The sequence below is a fragment of the Candoia aspera genome, chromosome 13, assembly GCF_035149785.1.
Source record: "Candoia aspera isolate rCanAsp1 chromosome 13, rCanAsp1.hap2, whole genome shotgun sequence".
Classification (NCBI taxonomy): domain Eukaryota; kingdom Metazoa; phylum Chordata; class Lepidosauria; order Squamata; family Boidae; genus Candoia; species Candoia aspera.
In genome coordinates this window covers 6,000,155-6,013,958 of record NC_086165.1, presented here as the reverse complement: position 1 = coordinate 6,013,958, position 13,804 = coordinate 6,000,155, and positions in this window count along the sequence as shown.

The window sequence follows — 13,804 nt, the reverse complement described above, 5'->3', positions numbered from 1 at the left end:
GGAGGCAATCTTCACAGGCACTCTTGGCTCCTTAAGATGAAAATAAGAAAGCATAAGATGAGAAGAATGGAAAATGGCATGAACAGAGCTGCTTGGCCAACTGTGACATGTTGAGAATGACCTTGGCAATCTGGGGAGACCCTTGATGTGACATGTATTAGACGTGACAGCTGAGGAGTGCCTCATCTGTAGACATAGAGCGACTTTCTCCAGTCTAGCACCCTTGGAATATATTAGGGCACTGGCTTGTGAATATGGGACCTCGAGTTCCAAGACAACTGTAACACATCTTAAGATCCTGGTGGGACCTTAACTTGCAGAAATGAACTATAAGCCATGGTTCGGGAATGGTGCTTGATATAAGGCAACCATCTATACTTCCCATGCAGATTTCTATGGCTTTGGGGCAGAAGTCTATGCACCATGGTAAATGGTGTGAAAAATGTCATCCTAGGGCCTTAGAGAACCCCAGTTAGCTTGATGAGACAAAACAAAGCTATATGGATCAATACTCTGATCTGGTAGCCTCTGCACCAGTTGTTCTGGGAGCATTTAATCATACTATCTGAGTCAGTTGTTGCTGTTTGGGGAAGACAAAGTCCCTCCCCACATTCTCCAGGATGCATGTGGTCTTCCATGAGTTATTGAGCCAGAAGAGGACTGTCAAGGCTTCATTACAAAACTAGCCCTCCACTGGCCAGGCAGGAAGCAGTAGGGGCGGCCTAACCCCAGCAACCAATCATTATTGAGGAGATATATTCCTGAATATTGTCAAGCTTCAACAGGGGTAGGGCTGGCTGTTTTTCCCCATGGCTTTCTCCCCAAGTCTTTTTCTTGGAAGACTTGGTAGAGAGAATAGGTTATCTGACTGGGTTTAGATGTTCCCACAGCTGACTTGGTAGAGTGAGTTCAACTCTGCTTGGGTCAGTTTGAGGATAAATCTAACCTCCCATGGTTTTGTTGACCTGGTCAACTTTTGGGCATTTCCACAATAGACTAACCTTTCTATTAAACCAGTCCTGGGAATAGGATCCTCTAGTTAACCAGGTTTGAATAAGAATACACTTAAATTCTGCAGACCTCTTACATCTTATTAGTTTCCCTAATATATGCGTGTGTGTACACATCCCTTCCTAAGATCCCCGTTTGGACATGTCTCCTTCTTCACACTTGTTTGAGGATGTTTTCTTTCTTACACATTCCCAAATGCATCCCCTTTTTTACACAGGCTAGGAAGTGAGGGATAGTTGGCACACAACATGTCCATTCAAAGCACCCCAGCTTTTGCTGTGAATGCCACCTGCACCATTTTTACTTGGCAAGAAAGCCACGGGGGAGTTCTTCAGCCTCCGTTCCAGTGTGGTTGGTATAGATGAGGGAGGAGAGGGGAGGAGGGAAAAAAAGTCCTTTATAATTAAAATGATTTTCAACAATCCAATGCTGTGGATTCTACATCCTAATCCAATCCCTTACATGAAAGACTGCCTCTGTGAACAAACAGCAGCCGCTTTGCCATTGCCTATTAGAAAAACTGTTCATCTAATCTTGATTCTACATGCATGGGACTCCCCACGGAATCTAATAACTGGCATAGAATTTTAATTGGTGGACTTCTTCACTTGACAGTACTTTTTTTTAATGTTTCCTTATAATTCTGAAATGGTATTTGAATACAGGGAGGGAGCTGCTTTTCAAAGGAATCTATTCCACTTAGCACCTAATTTTCCTCTCTGTAGCCCCCATCCATATTCTGACCATTACCCCAATTCTGTATGTCCTCTGAGAACTTCAGAATAACCTTCTCTGGACTTATAGACCAATGTGCAAAAATAGGATCCAGGCATCCACACAGACTCTAGGCCAGTGTTTCTCAACCGTGGCAACTGTAAGATGGGTGGACTTCAACTCCCAGAATTCCTCAGCCATGCTGGCTGAGAATTCTGGGAGTTGAAGTCCACCCATCTTAAAATGACCAAGGTTGAGAAACACTGGTCTAGGCTAAGGTGTACTGGGAAATCAAAGAAAATGGTTTGATTTGCACATAAGCTGTGATTTGCTTAACCATTATATATTGAATAATCCACACTTAAGCCATTATCCATGGTTTAGAAATCACAATTGCTGGACTTGTAAGCCCAAACCAAACAATTACATCTTTGCATAATGTTAAAATGAATCATGCTAAGATAGATTAATGGGTTCCTCTTTCTATCAACTCTGCTATTGCACTCCCAAGAAGTTCTCTTTTTAAAAAAAATTCCAACTAACTACAGTTCCTTGAACAACCAAACTTAGGTACATGTGGCTTTTCTTTCTTTCCCTCTCTTTCTTTCCTTCGTTATCGTTTTTTCCAAACAATAAACTAAAACCAACAGCACAATATGCATTAATCACATTGAGGGGATTTATGGAAGTTAATAAAAAGTACATCATCACAGTTTGTGACAAATAAATAACATTTCATAAAACTGCCACTTCAAGAATTAATCAGTACTGCAAGGATCAACTCTCCCCTTTAAGCAGAAATGCTCAGGAAGGAGGAGGAATGGGGTGTCAGAGGACGCCATCAATGACCTTTTGTCCTGTGGTTCCTAAGCCATCTTGCTGTATTCAGGCCCAGTGAAGAACCCAGCCATGATCCCTTATTCAAAGTCCACACTGAAGGAAGAAGAGTTGGACGAGGACCAGATGGTGCTAGGAGGACCCCTCTCCCCCAAGGTCTCAAACCCAACCAGAGACTCATGTCCAGAGTCACTTCTGACCATGTCTCAAATATACAACTTAGATACCTGCTCCAGAAACCTGTCAACCTTCCAGCGTAAGTAAGGTCAGGAAACAGGAATCACTGGGAGTCTTGGAATGTGCTTTAATTCATGGAGGACGCTGTAAAAGAAACTGAGAGTCTCTTTCTTATGTTTTTTATTTCCCAAAACTAAGATATCTTTTCAGTAACACCTCCATATTCTTCCAGGTGTGTATGTTCGGGAGTAAATGTTTACTTGGGAATAGGATCTTCATCTGAGGGGACCATGTTTCCAGAAGAGCTACTGTAAGGAGCACTGGAGGAGTATGGGTAGAATCTCCTGCTGTCTCTGCGTAAAGGTCTTAGACAGAAGGCAGACCAATGTTGGGAACTAAATCTATTTATTTGTCTATTTGTTTATTGCATTTCTACCCACTGCATCTGGTAACTTTCAGCAGCTCACCTGTACAGAAAATATGTAAAAATGTCTACAGTGTGTTTAAACTTTACAATTAAATAACTAGATTATGATTTTTAAAATATATATGTATAATCAGAGAATAAGAACAGCAATTTTTAAAATAAAAGTTGAAGAAGCAGGATAGGGAGACTATTAACACCTTCAAACTCTGGTGTTGGAGAAGACTCCTGAAAATACCATGGACAGCCAAGAAAATGGATCATCAAACAAATGGATCATCAAATAAATCAACCCAGAGTTCTCACTCAAGCCACAAATGACCAGGCTCAAATGATCCTATTTTGGACACATTATGTGAAGACCCAGCTCTCTGGAGAAGGCTCTGATGCTGGGAAAGGTGGAAGAAAGAGAAGAAGAGGACCACCAGCAGCAAGAGGGATAGACTCAGTTACAGTGGTGATGTGGGCCCTGTTGGGAGGCCTGAAGGATCAGGCTGAGGACAGATCATTATAGAGAAAATCTGTCTATGTGGTCTCTAAGTGTTGACCTGGACTTGATGGCACATAATCATCAATCCATCAATCAATCAGCCAATCAATCAAATAAAAGATGGCACAGTACAGGCCAAATATGGAATAACAACAACAATAATAACAACAACAACCTATCCCAGGCCCTTGGGAAGGACTCGATAGGTAGACAAAAATGCCAAATCCAGTCTAAATATCTGGCTGACTGTGTGATCAACCACAATAATGGATAATATGGCTAGGCAGTGCCCTACTTGCCACCAAAGACTCTGCCCATGATGAGTCAAGACTTTGACAAATCCAAGTGACTTTATCAACAAAAAGCTGTGCAGATGGATCACAGCAGCCAGGCAGGAGCATTCTCTGCTGACACCGCCCTTAAAGGAAATTATTCACCCTAAACATGATCACTGGACTCAGCCTGCTGATGGAATAAGAAATGAGATGTGTACCAGCAAGATAAAGCATGATCAGACTTGCAGGATTCTGTTACTATAGCCAACATCAATAAAGGCAGTTTTAGCCTTCTTCTGAAGTTGATTTCTTGACTTGGTCTACATAGTGGGGCTGACATCAATCTTACACGTCAGACTGTGTTTCACTACCCCCCCCCCTCATACACATGTGGATTAGGGAGGTGTCTGCTTTAGTCTTTTGCACGTGCCTTCTTTTTTTTTTTTACTTAAGCCATTTTTTACCCTTTTCAGTTTGGTAACAGATCTGGCCTGTCCCTCTCAAGGTCATCTTCTTTATGCTTTGCAAGGGTGACTTTGAAGCAATTACTCTGTCAGACAACCTAGCTCACAGAATTTTGTTCTCCAACAAAACCTGCCTTTGCTAGAGATAAACCTCATATAGATCCCAGAGAACAGGTGGGATGCAAATGCAATAAATATTAAAATGCAGGAAATTAATAAGCTATATCCATAGAAAGGATTGGACTGAAGAGCCATCTCTGAAGTCCTTCAGGGTTTTTTTTAAAGAACTTTCGCTATTGTCTGTTGATTTATGCTGTGTTTTTAAAAGGGTTGGGGGGTTTTTTTTGCTGACAAATTATTTTAATTTGCTGTGCAGTGGCTTTAAGAGTTTTCTGTTTTAATGGATGTGGGTTTTTAAATGTATTTGCATGTCAGTTTGAGTACTCAAACAAGTGGGGGAAGCAGATCGATCTTTAAAAAAAAAATTAAAAAGGCTGCAGAAGAGAAACCTTGAATTCCAAATAGTGCTGCCAAATTTCCTGCCTATTTGTGAGTGGAATGCTGACAGTCAGTTCTCCTGGCCTTCTCCAGCCTGTCCTTCCTTTGAGTAACCCAGTAGAGTTGAGAAATAAAGACATTAAGGATTAGTGCAAACTGGCAGGAAGTTCACTTTGGCTCTAGAGTCCTGTTGCCCAACTTGGAAGAAATCAGAAGGAGAGGAAATATAATCCTTGGAGATGCTAAGGTAAATAGAGATAGACATTAAATGAAGTGGTAAGAAGCTTCTTGTTACAGCTTGGAATTAGGAATGAAGCCAAGGAAGGGAGTCTATCCCAAGGAAGTGAAATTTAGAAAAGGAACAATATAAAAAGTTGAGCTGGTGTTGATTTTTTTCAACTGGATTTCCCTTGATGGACGTCACAAGACTTTCTGCTAATCTGACCAAGATATCCAGGCACTATTCACTGTAAGCACCGTCCTTGAAAAGCTCTTGGAGAATTTATATTTTTCCCTAGAGAAATCTGGCTGACTGGTACGCATTGTTCAATTTCTCCATCCCCAAAGCAAAATGTCAAGAGTCCCTTTGCAAACAGGTTGAATATCAACTTCAGATGTCATGATACATTGTGAAATTGCATGGGGGTATGAACTAGCTCCAATCAGCCTGAGTTCGTCTGATTTTCTAAACTGATTGGCGAGGGAGGGAGGAGGTTTCTGATCCAGAAAAGTGGAAATGTGGCCATTCCAAAGTGCGTCACACAATGCTACGTTTGTACTTTCCAGCCTTCCATACATACTGTTACGAGGGTTGTGCAAAGATCCAATTCAGACAATCAAATCTCTTTGCTATCTCTGCATAGCTTGATAAATAGATATGTGCAGGGCTTAACAACTAACTTTGCAACTAACTTGGAGTTGGTTCCATTTGGGGACCCTTATTCCAGCTTTCTGAGTTACAGAAGCAAGGACAGGACAAAGACCCATGTTACCTTGCATGACAATGGCTGTGGTGACTAGTGACAGTGGAAACAGATGGAGGATGCCTAGTCAGGACGTGAGAGAAATGTCTTCTAGGTAGTGATGCCTAAGCCATGGACACATTCTGATCTCCAAACCATTTGTCTTTTCCCATCTATTTTGACTATCAGAAACTGACCTGTTTGTGATATTTGTAAGCTGCCCGCCCATATACTGTACTCAGGTATCCTTTTCCCGTTACATAAATATTTGAGATGGGATGAGGAATAATCAATGTTTACCGTGCCAGTTTCATTCACAAAATTCAAAATGAATTTATTGGCAAAGCCGGTGCCTGTTCCTCTTCTTGACCTTTGTAATCAAAAGCTACTTCTCTGTCTGTTTGGCATCCCTAAGCAAAAGATTTAATGAGTGGCACTTTTAAAGAACCTGATAGGAGGGGGTGCCTGTCCATTTACGCCTCTGGACGTCCAGCTTGAAATGCACAGGGTAGAAAAGATAAAGGGAAGACAGACCAAATAGAAACTTATAGAAGACTCTGGTACTGACACCTAAAAATAAGTCCATAAATGAAAAAGGCGAGTGACTTGTGGCCTTCACCAGGTTAGTCCCAAGATTAATGGAGTGGGTTGGCTTCTTGCCATTTTTTCACTCCCCTCCAGCTGCCTCCTTCTAACATTGCTCAAATGTGCTTTAACTGTTGGGACACATCCAGGATGCTCTGGCGATGCATTTGCCCAAAAGAAACTACTTCTCTAATCTCATTACTTATGTGATTTGTAGGTTTGATCACCGCATGGCTCATGATGCAATCGCTCTCATTCCTTCCCTTTGCTTGGAGCTTCAAGAGAATGAGCAATCTGTCAGCCCTTCCAGGGTAACCAGACAGGAAACACGACTAGATGAACTAATTCTACTCCATTGTAAGGCTACGCCAACAGAATCTTGCAAGTCTGAAGGTATAAATCTCCTGCCCTCCCTATTTATCACTTGACTGGTCAGGCCAGGTCTTTCCTAAGTTTCTTCTTTAGACCGTCACCCTGTCGTGGACTTCCTTTCCTTTTATCCCACCGTTCCCCAGGCAGCATCTCTTCCCTCTGTCCTCCAAGGTCCTCCTCACATTCCATCACACAACCCTTGCATTGGCATATGGAGCCAGTAGTGGTTAAGGCACCAGGCTAGAAACTAGGAGACCGTGAGTTCTAATCCCCCCCTTAGGCATGAAGCCAGCTGGTGACCTTGGGCCAGTCACACTCCCTCAGCCCTAGGAAGCAGGCAATGGTAAGCCACTTCTGAGAAACCTTGCCAAGAAAACTGCAGGGACTTGTCCAGGCAGTCACCATCCATGCTGACTCAAAAGCACCAAAAGAAAGAAAGAAAGAAAGAAAGAAAACTAGCTACCATCTTTTTATTTTATGATTTTATTTTATTTTATGATTTTATTTTATTTTATTTTATTATTTTTGCAAAGATCGCCTTGGACCCGGGTCATTATCCTTACTGTCTGGAAATTCTGGGAGTTGTGGTCCAAACGCGAGGTGGAAGAAGCTGCTTCAAGAAGAGAACCCAGATTGCTATGACTGCTTGTTTCCAACTGGAATAAGAACACAAGAAATGTCCTGTTGGATCAGATCAAGGGCCCATCTCATCCAGCATTCCATTCTGCAATGCTAAATCCAGTGGATCCAGGCTACTCACCCATGTGGACAGGAGAATGATAATCCTCTTCCACAGCTGGTATTTTGGTTATCCTGCCTGTGATCTAGGAGGTAGTATTCAGCTAACAAAACTAGTAGCCATTGTTAGGGAAACCCATCATGAATGTATTTCTTCCCCTTTTGAATACATCTAAATTGGGGGTACCCAACAGGTGGACATCTCACAGCATAAATCCCAAATGTAATTATGCATTGTCTAACACACTCTCTCCTACTATTTCTCCTCAATCTCCCTACATTAGGCTTCAGCGGAGGACCTGAATTTTAATATTCTGAGAACAGGAAAAAGGTCTTTCCACGCCACGCATGATTTTCCAACTCTATCATATCTCCCCAGCTTTGCTTTAAATTAATCTCCCCGAATGCTCCGATCTGTCTTTGTACTGAGCTGCTCTGATTTCCTTCAATCATTTTGGTTTGGAATAGCTGCTGCATCATTTCATGCAGTGATTTCAGACACAGAGCATGAAGCTACAGTAAGTCTTATAATGTTAATCCTTTTCTCACATGGCCTTCCCTGGGGTAGGAAGGATTGGCATCCAATCAACCCTCCAGAATCTAACCCCTGCTTCTCAGACTAACCAGGTAAAGTTTTTGCTAGGTGCCCCATGCCTCCTTTCCCTGGGGGGATCTGCCCACCCTACCAGGTAGGATACAGTAGGCAAGCTCCGGGTCCCTTCCCTTGCGGTGGATTTCAGTAATGCTGCTGGTTCTCAGGATGGAGGGAGCACCTTCCAAGAAGAGGGACAAGATAAAAGGAAACATAGTCCAGGAGGCAATTGTAGGAAAACCAAGAGGTTCAGAATGGCCCCGCCCTAGAGCTGTCCCAGGTTATTTCCCCTTAGATTAGATTACAGTAGCTTTAGTCTGGCAAGATTCTGTCTATGGGGTGCGAGCAAATGAAGAACTGAAGTTTGGCTGGACTGATCCTCTGTTGTTCTTGGGCTGGGCCTGACATCCCTTAAATATTGCCATCTAGAGGAATCGAGGAAGCGTGCCTTTTCTGTAGCAGCCCCTACCCTGTGGATCACTCTTCCCCAGCAATCTGGCAGGCTCCCACCCTTTCAGCCTTCTGGGAGATTGCAAAGACCTGGCTGTTCCTGCAGAGCGAGATGGGAGCCTGTGGATGGTTCGTGGAGGGCATCCCAGGGTGATGGCTGAGGGGCTGGTTTTTTGTCTTTGTTTTTCTGGTTTTTTTACATTGCTTTTGTGGTTTTATTGTTGTCGTGAGCTACCCAAAGTTGTGCTCTAAGGTGGGCAGCTATACCAGTCCTTTAAATAAATAAACACCAAAGAGTTTGGGAGTAAGGGTGGGGGCTTTTTGGAAGATCACAGAAAGCCATTTGTAGCAAAACATTGGTTTCCTTCTTATCTCTAATTCCAACCCACCACTTGACGTTTTGGTAGACCCACCAGCCCAAAGCAAATGGGTCAGCTTAAGTTAACCCTGGCTGGCTCAAAGACAAGGACACCCAAGTGACTGTGTTCAGTCTAGGACCCTTACAATAAGCCGAGTTAATTACAGGATCTCTTAGGCTGGGCTGCACATTTCGAATTTGATAGATAATCAAGAAGGGGAAAATGATTCCTGATGCAAAGTGACCACAAGTGTGTGTGACAGGGTTGGGGGGGGGGGTCCCTGAAGGCTGATCCCAATAGGAAGTTATCACTCAGATTTTGAGGAGGGGGTGAGAGAAGTAATCAATCACAAAGTGACACATCTATTATACGTACAACATTACTTGACATTAGTACATCTCATAATATATTGCAGAGCAATAGCAAATGATATATAAAGACAAGATTTGTTGCAGCATGCCTATAATTAATCTGCTGTGTGGGCTTTTTAAAAAAAATGTAATTCCCCACTCAGCCCCCCCCCCCCTTGGTATTTGGGGATTCCTCAGACCCAAAGCTATTCTCTCTCCAAGGCAGGAATGTCAAAAAAGTGATGAGTATTTTTTTTTTAAAAGTGTATTGGGTAGCAAAGAAAAATCATGAAGCCCAGAGTGAAAATACTATTGAAGCAGAGCACAGTAATTGGAGGAATCCTCATAAGCCAGATGGGGAGCTGAGACTGGAATGACAGGCAATGAAATGCAGCTTCCCAACCGGACACCATTGTAGTTGAACTCTGACTTCTCCAGCTAGCTTGACTCCGTAGTCTTCTGCTTGAGTCGGATACCAACATTCATTTTAATGGAAAAAATATTGGCTTTGGAAGTTTCTTTTAGAGGAGAATGGAATTCTGTGGAATGCTCATAAGTAGAGTGCAATGTTCTTGCATTACAATGCTCATAAGTTGAGTGTCAGGTTCTTGGTGTAGTGGTGAAGGCACCAGTCTAGAAACCAGGAGACCATGGGTTCTAGTCCCACCTTAGGTGCAAAGCCAGCTGGTGACCTTGGGCCAGTCACTCCCTCTCAGCCCTAGGAAGGAGGCAATGGCAAACCACTTCTGAAAAACCTTGCCAAGAAAACTGCAGGGACTTCTCCAGGCAGTCACCAGGAGTCAACAATGACTTGAAGGCACCAAACAAACAGCAATTCCTTAGTGATCCAGTGGCCAAGGGGCTTCTGCAGATGCCCCGGGTTTCCCCAGGGAGTCACCTTTTCAGCTTTCTTGGATTCCCATGCTTTAGTAAATTTCAAGGGGGAGCATTATGAAGGAAATCTTCTTATAGGGTTTCCATTGTTTCCAAATTGGAAAGGTGATGCCAGGGGGCCTTCAGAAGGATGGAAAGGTGGGCCACCGAAAAAGCAATTAGAAAATACAAATATCAAGAGAAAGTGAGAAGGAATTCTCAGGCAACCTAAGAATGAAAAATGGAAGCTGCCATAACAGAAGAGAAGAGAAGCTTGCAAGGTGGATTTCAACATAGTGTGATTTCCACGATGGACCACAAAATTAGGACAGTATCTGATCCTCAGTTTCCCTTGTGGTTTTCTGTAGCTTCTAGCAGCTGGGGCAAGATTCTAAGATGTGGGGCTTTTCCACACCACAGCCTTCAGCTGCTCAACTTCCACATATAAACTGGCTGGAACTGAAGCTAGCTTAAGAGATTCCTTTTTGGATTTCATCCTCTTCCTCCATTTTGGCCCAATTGAAGGCCAGGAGTTCTGTCTGGGCCACAATTAGTATGGCTCATAATCAGTGGATTTCCTTATTTCTTCTCCCTTCCCATTCTACCAGTGTCCAACCAGATGTCTTTGGAGAACTGGTGGGGACAAAAATAGAGTTGTATAGTCCTTCCTTGTTGGAGGAAAATTCTGAGTGCCTTGGACTGAAAGAAGATCAAACCAGTCCATACTCCAGGAAATAAAGCCAAACTGCTCACTTGAGGGAATGATATTAAAGGCAAAACTGAAGTACTTTGGCCACATAATGAGAAGACAGGACACCCTGGAGAAGATGCTGATGCTAGGGAGAGTGGAAGGCAAAAGGAAGAAGGGCCAACCAAGGGCAAGATGGATGGATGATATTCTAGAGGTGACGGACTCAATCTTGGGGGAGCTGGGGGTGGCGACGACTGACAGGAAGCTCTGGCATGGGCTGGTCCATGAAGTCACGAAGAGTTGGAAGCGACTAAATGAATAAACAACAAAGTCCTTCCTGCCTCTTGGGGTAGAAGGAGGAACTTGGCAGAATTTTCATCAATACCACCTAAGGAAAAAAAATATCAGTTACTAAACCCAAATGAATGAAAGATTCAGCCTTTCATGGCAGGCAGCCCAGCAGTCTAGCGTGAAACGGTCATCAAAGGCAAAGAGCAGGGACTGGGGAATGCCTTCCAGGACACCCACCAGCCATCTGGAATGAGGAGATTTGTGCAGGACAAAATGAAACTCAGCAGGTGGACTAAATTGTCCTGCCTGCACCAGCAGAGAGAGAAAAGCACTTCTTCTGATGTAAAGCCAGAAAATTCAGATGGAGGTTGCCTTCCCAGCAAGCTAGATGAGCAATGAATGATATCATCTGTTCCTGCCCTCCTGTCAACTCTACTATGTAGACCAGACCAAGAAATCAACTCCACAGGAAAGTTAAAACTAATTTTATTAAGACTGGCTATAGTAACAGAATCTTGAAAGTCTGATTGTGTGTTACCTCCTGTCCCTCTTATATTCATGTGAATTAGGGAGGTGTCTATCTGAGCCACCTTCACATTCCTTCTGCTTGTTTTGGACAAGACACATTTTTTCCCTTGTTGCTTCGGTAACAGATCTTACATATCTCCATCAAGGTCATCTGCTTTACTCTCTACACCTCCCCAAATTGTAGATGGTCCATCCGCATGCTGGGGTAAGCAGAAAGTGTGCATTCAGCCCTAGATCTGAGTCCTCTAAAATAATTTGTTGTCTCTTAAGCTTCTTAATGTAACTTATTTATTGCATGCAATGCCCTGGCTCTTTTGATATTTAAATGAAAATATATTTTTCTAGCAAGCATTTGGTCAAAATTAAGTAGCAGTATAACAGCAGTTCTGGCTGTCAAAAGCCATAAGTATTTTTTTGGGATTTCTTCATACTATAAAGATGGGCAATTGATTTCAGGCCAAGGACCAAAATAGACTCTGAGCAAATATCAGCAGACAAATCCCTAGAGAAGCCCCTATTGAGCAGATATGGTTCTGATGTGCTCCCAGAATTTCCCAGCTAGCATGATCATGGCTGAGAATTCTGGGACTTGAAGTCCACACATCTGGATGGCACCCAAGTTGAGGAAGGATATGTTAAAATTAGGAGGTGAAAAACAAGCACTGTTAGTGTTTACCCTGGTGTAGACTATAGATGGTCTACACCAAAGATTGGGAACACAGGTTCTCCAAAAGATGCCGAATTACAGCTCCCAGTAGCCCCAGCCCACATGGTTCAGGTTGAAAGACACTGAGATTTAGTCAACATCTTGAGGGCCACATAAACTGAATTCTCTAATGAAGGTTATATACTGGCAAAGTGACTGGTGGGAAAAACAATGGTCACAAAGGCCAGGTTGAACTTTGAACTGATGGCCACAGGAGCAGTTTTTCAGCAAGAGTGAAATAGGTTTGATTCACAAGAAAAGTGGTCCTTTCACAACTTTCCATCATATTTATCTTGTTTTTTGCAGTGTGGCATTGTAAGGACCCATTAGAATTAAAAAAGAGTAAACCACTCTTCTTCAGCAAAGGATCGTTACCTTGTCGTGGTGCTGGAGCTTGAGCACCTCAATGATGCCATGAGCTAAACCGTGAAGGGCCACCCAAGACGGGAAGGTCATGACAGAGAGGTCAGACTAAATGCGATCCCTGGGGAAGGTAATGGCAACCCACCCCAGTATTCTTGCCGTGAAAACCAAATGGATCAGTACAACCAGAGATATGTCGGTATACCATCGGAAGATGAGACCCCCAGGTCAGAAGATGGTCAAAATGCTACTGGGGAGGAACAGAGGATGAGTTCAACTAGCCCCAGATGTGATGACGCAGCTAGCCCAAAGCCAAAAGGACGGCTAGCAGCCGACGGTGCTGGTGGTGAACGGCGAATCCGATGTTCTAAGGATCAACACACCATTGGAGCCTGGAATGTAAGATCTATGAGCCAGGGCAAATTGGATGTGGTTATTGGTGAGATGTCCAGATTAAAGATAGACATTTTGGGCATCAGTGAACTGAAATGGACTGGAATGGGCCACTTCACATCAAATGACCACCAGATCTACTACTGTGGACAAGAGGACCACAGAAGAAATGGAGTAGCCTTCGTAATTAATAGTAAAGTGGCTAAAGCAGTGCTTGGATACAATCCAAAAAACGATAGAATGATCTCAATTCGAATTCAGGGCAAGCCATCTAACATCACAGTGATCCAAATATACGCCCCAACCACAAATGCTGAACAAGCTGAAGTAGAGCAGTTCTATGAGGATCTGCAGCACCTACTGGACAACACGCCTAAAAGAGATGTTATTTTCATCATGGGAGACTGGAATGCTAAGGTGGGCAGTCAAATGACACCTGGAATTACAGGTAAGTATGGCCTGGGAGAACAAAACGAAGCAGGACATAGGCTGATAGAATTTTGCCAAGACAATTCACTCTGCATAACAAACACTCTCTTCCAACAACCTAAGAAACGGCTTTATACATGGACTTCACCAGATGGACAACACCGAAATCAGATTGACTACATCCTTTGCAGCCAAAGGTGGCGGACATCTGTACAGTCAGTAAAAACAAGAC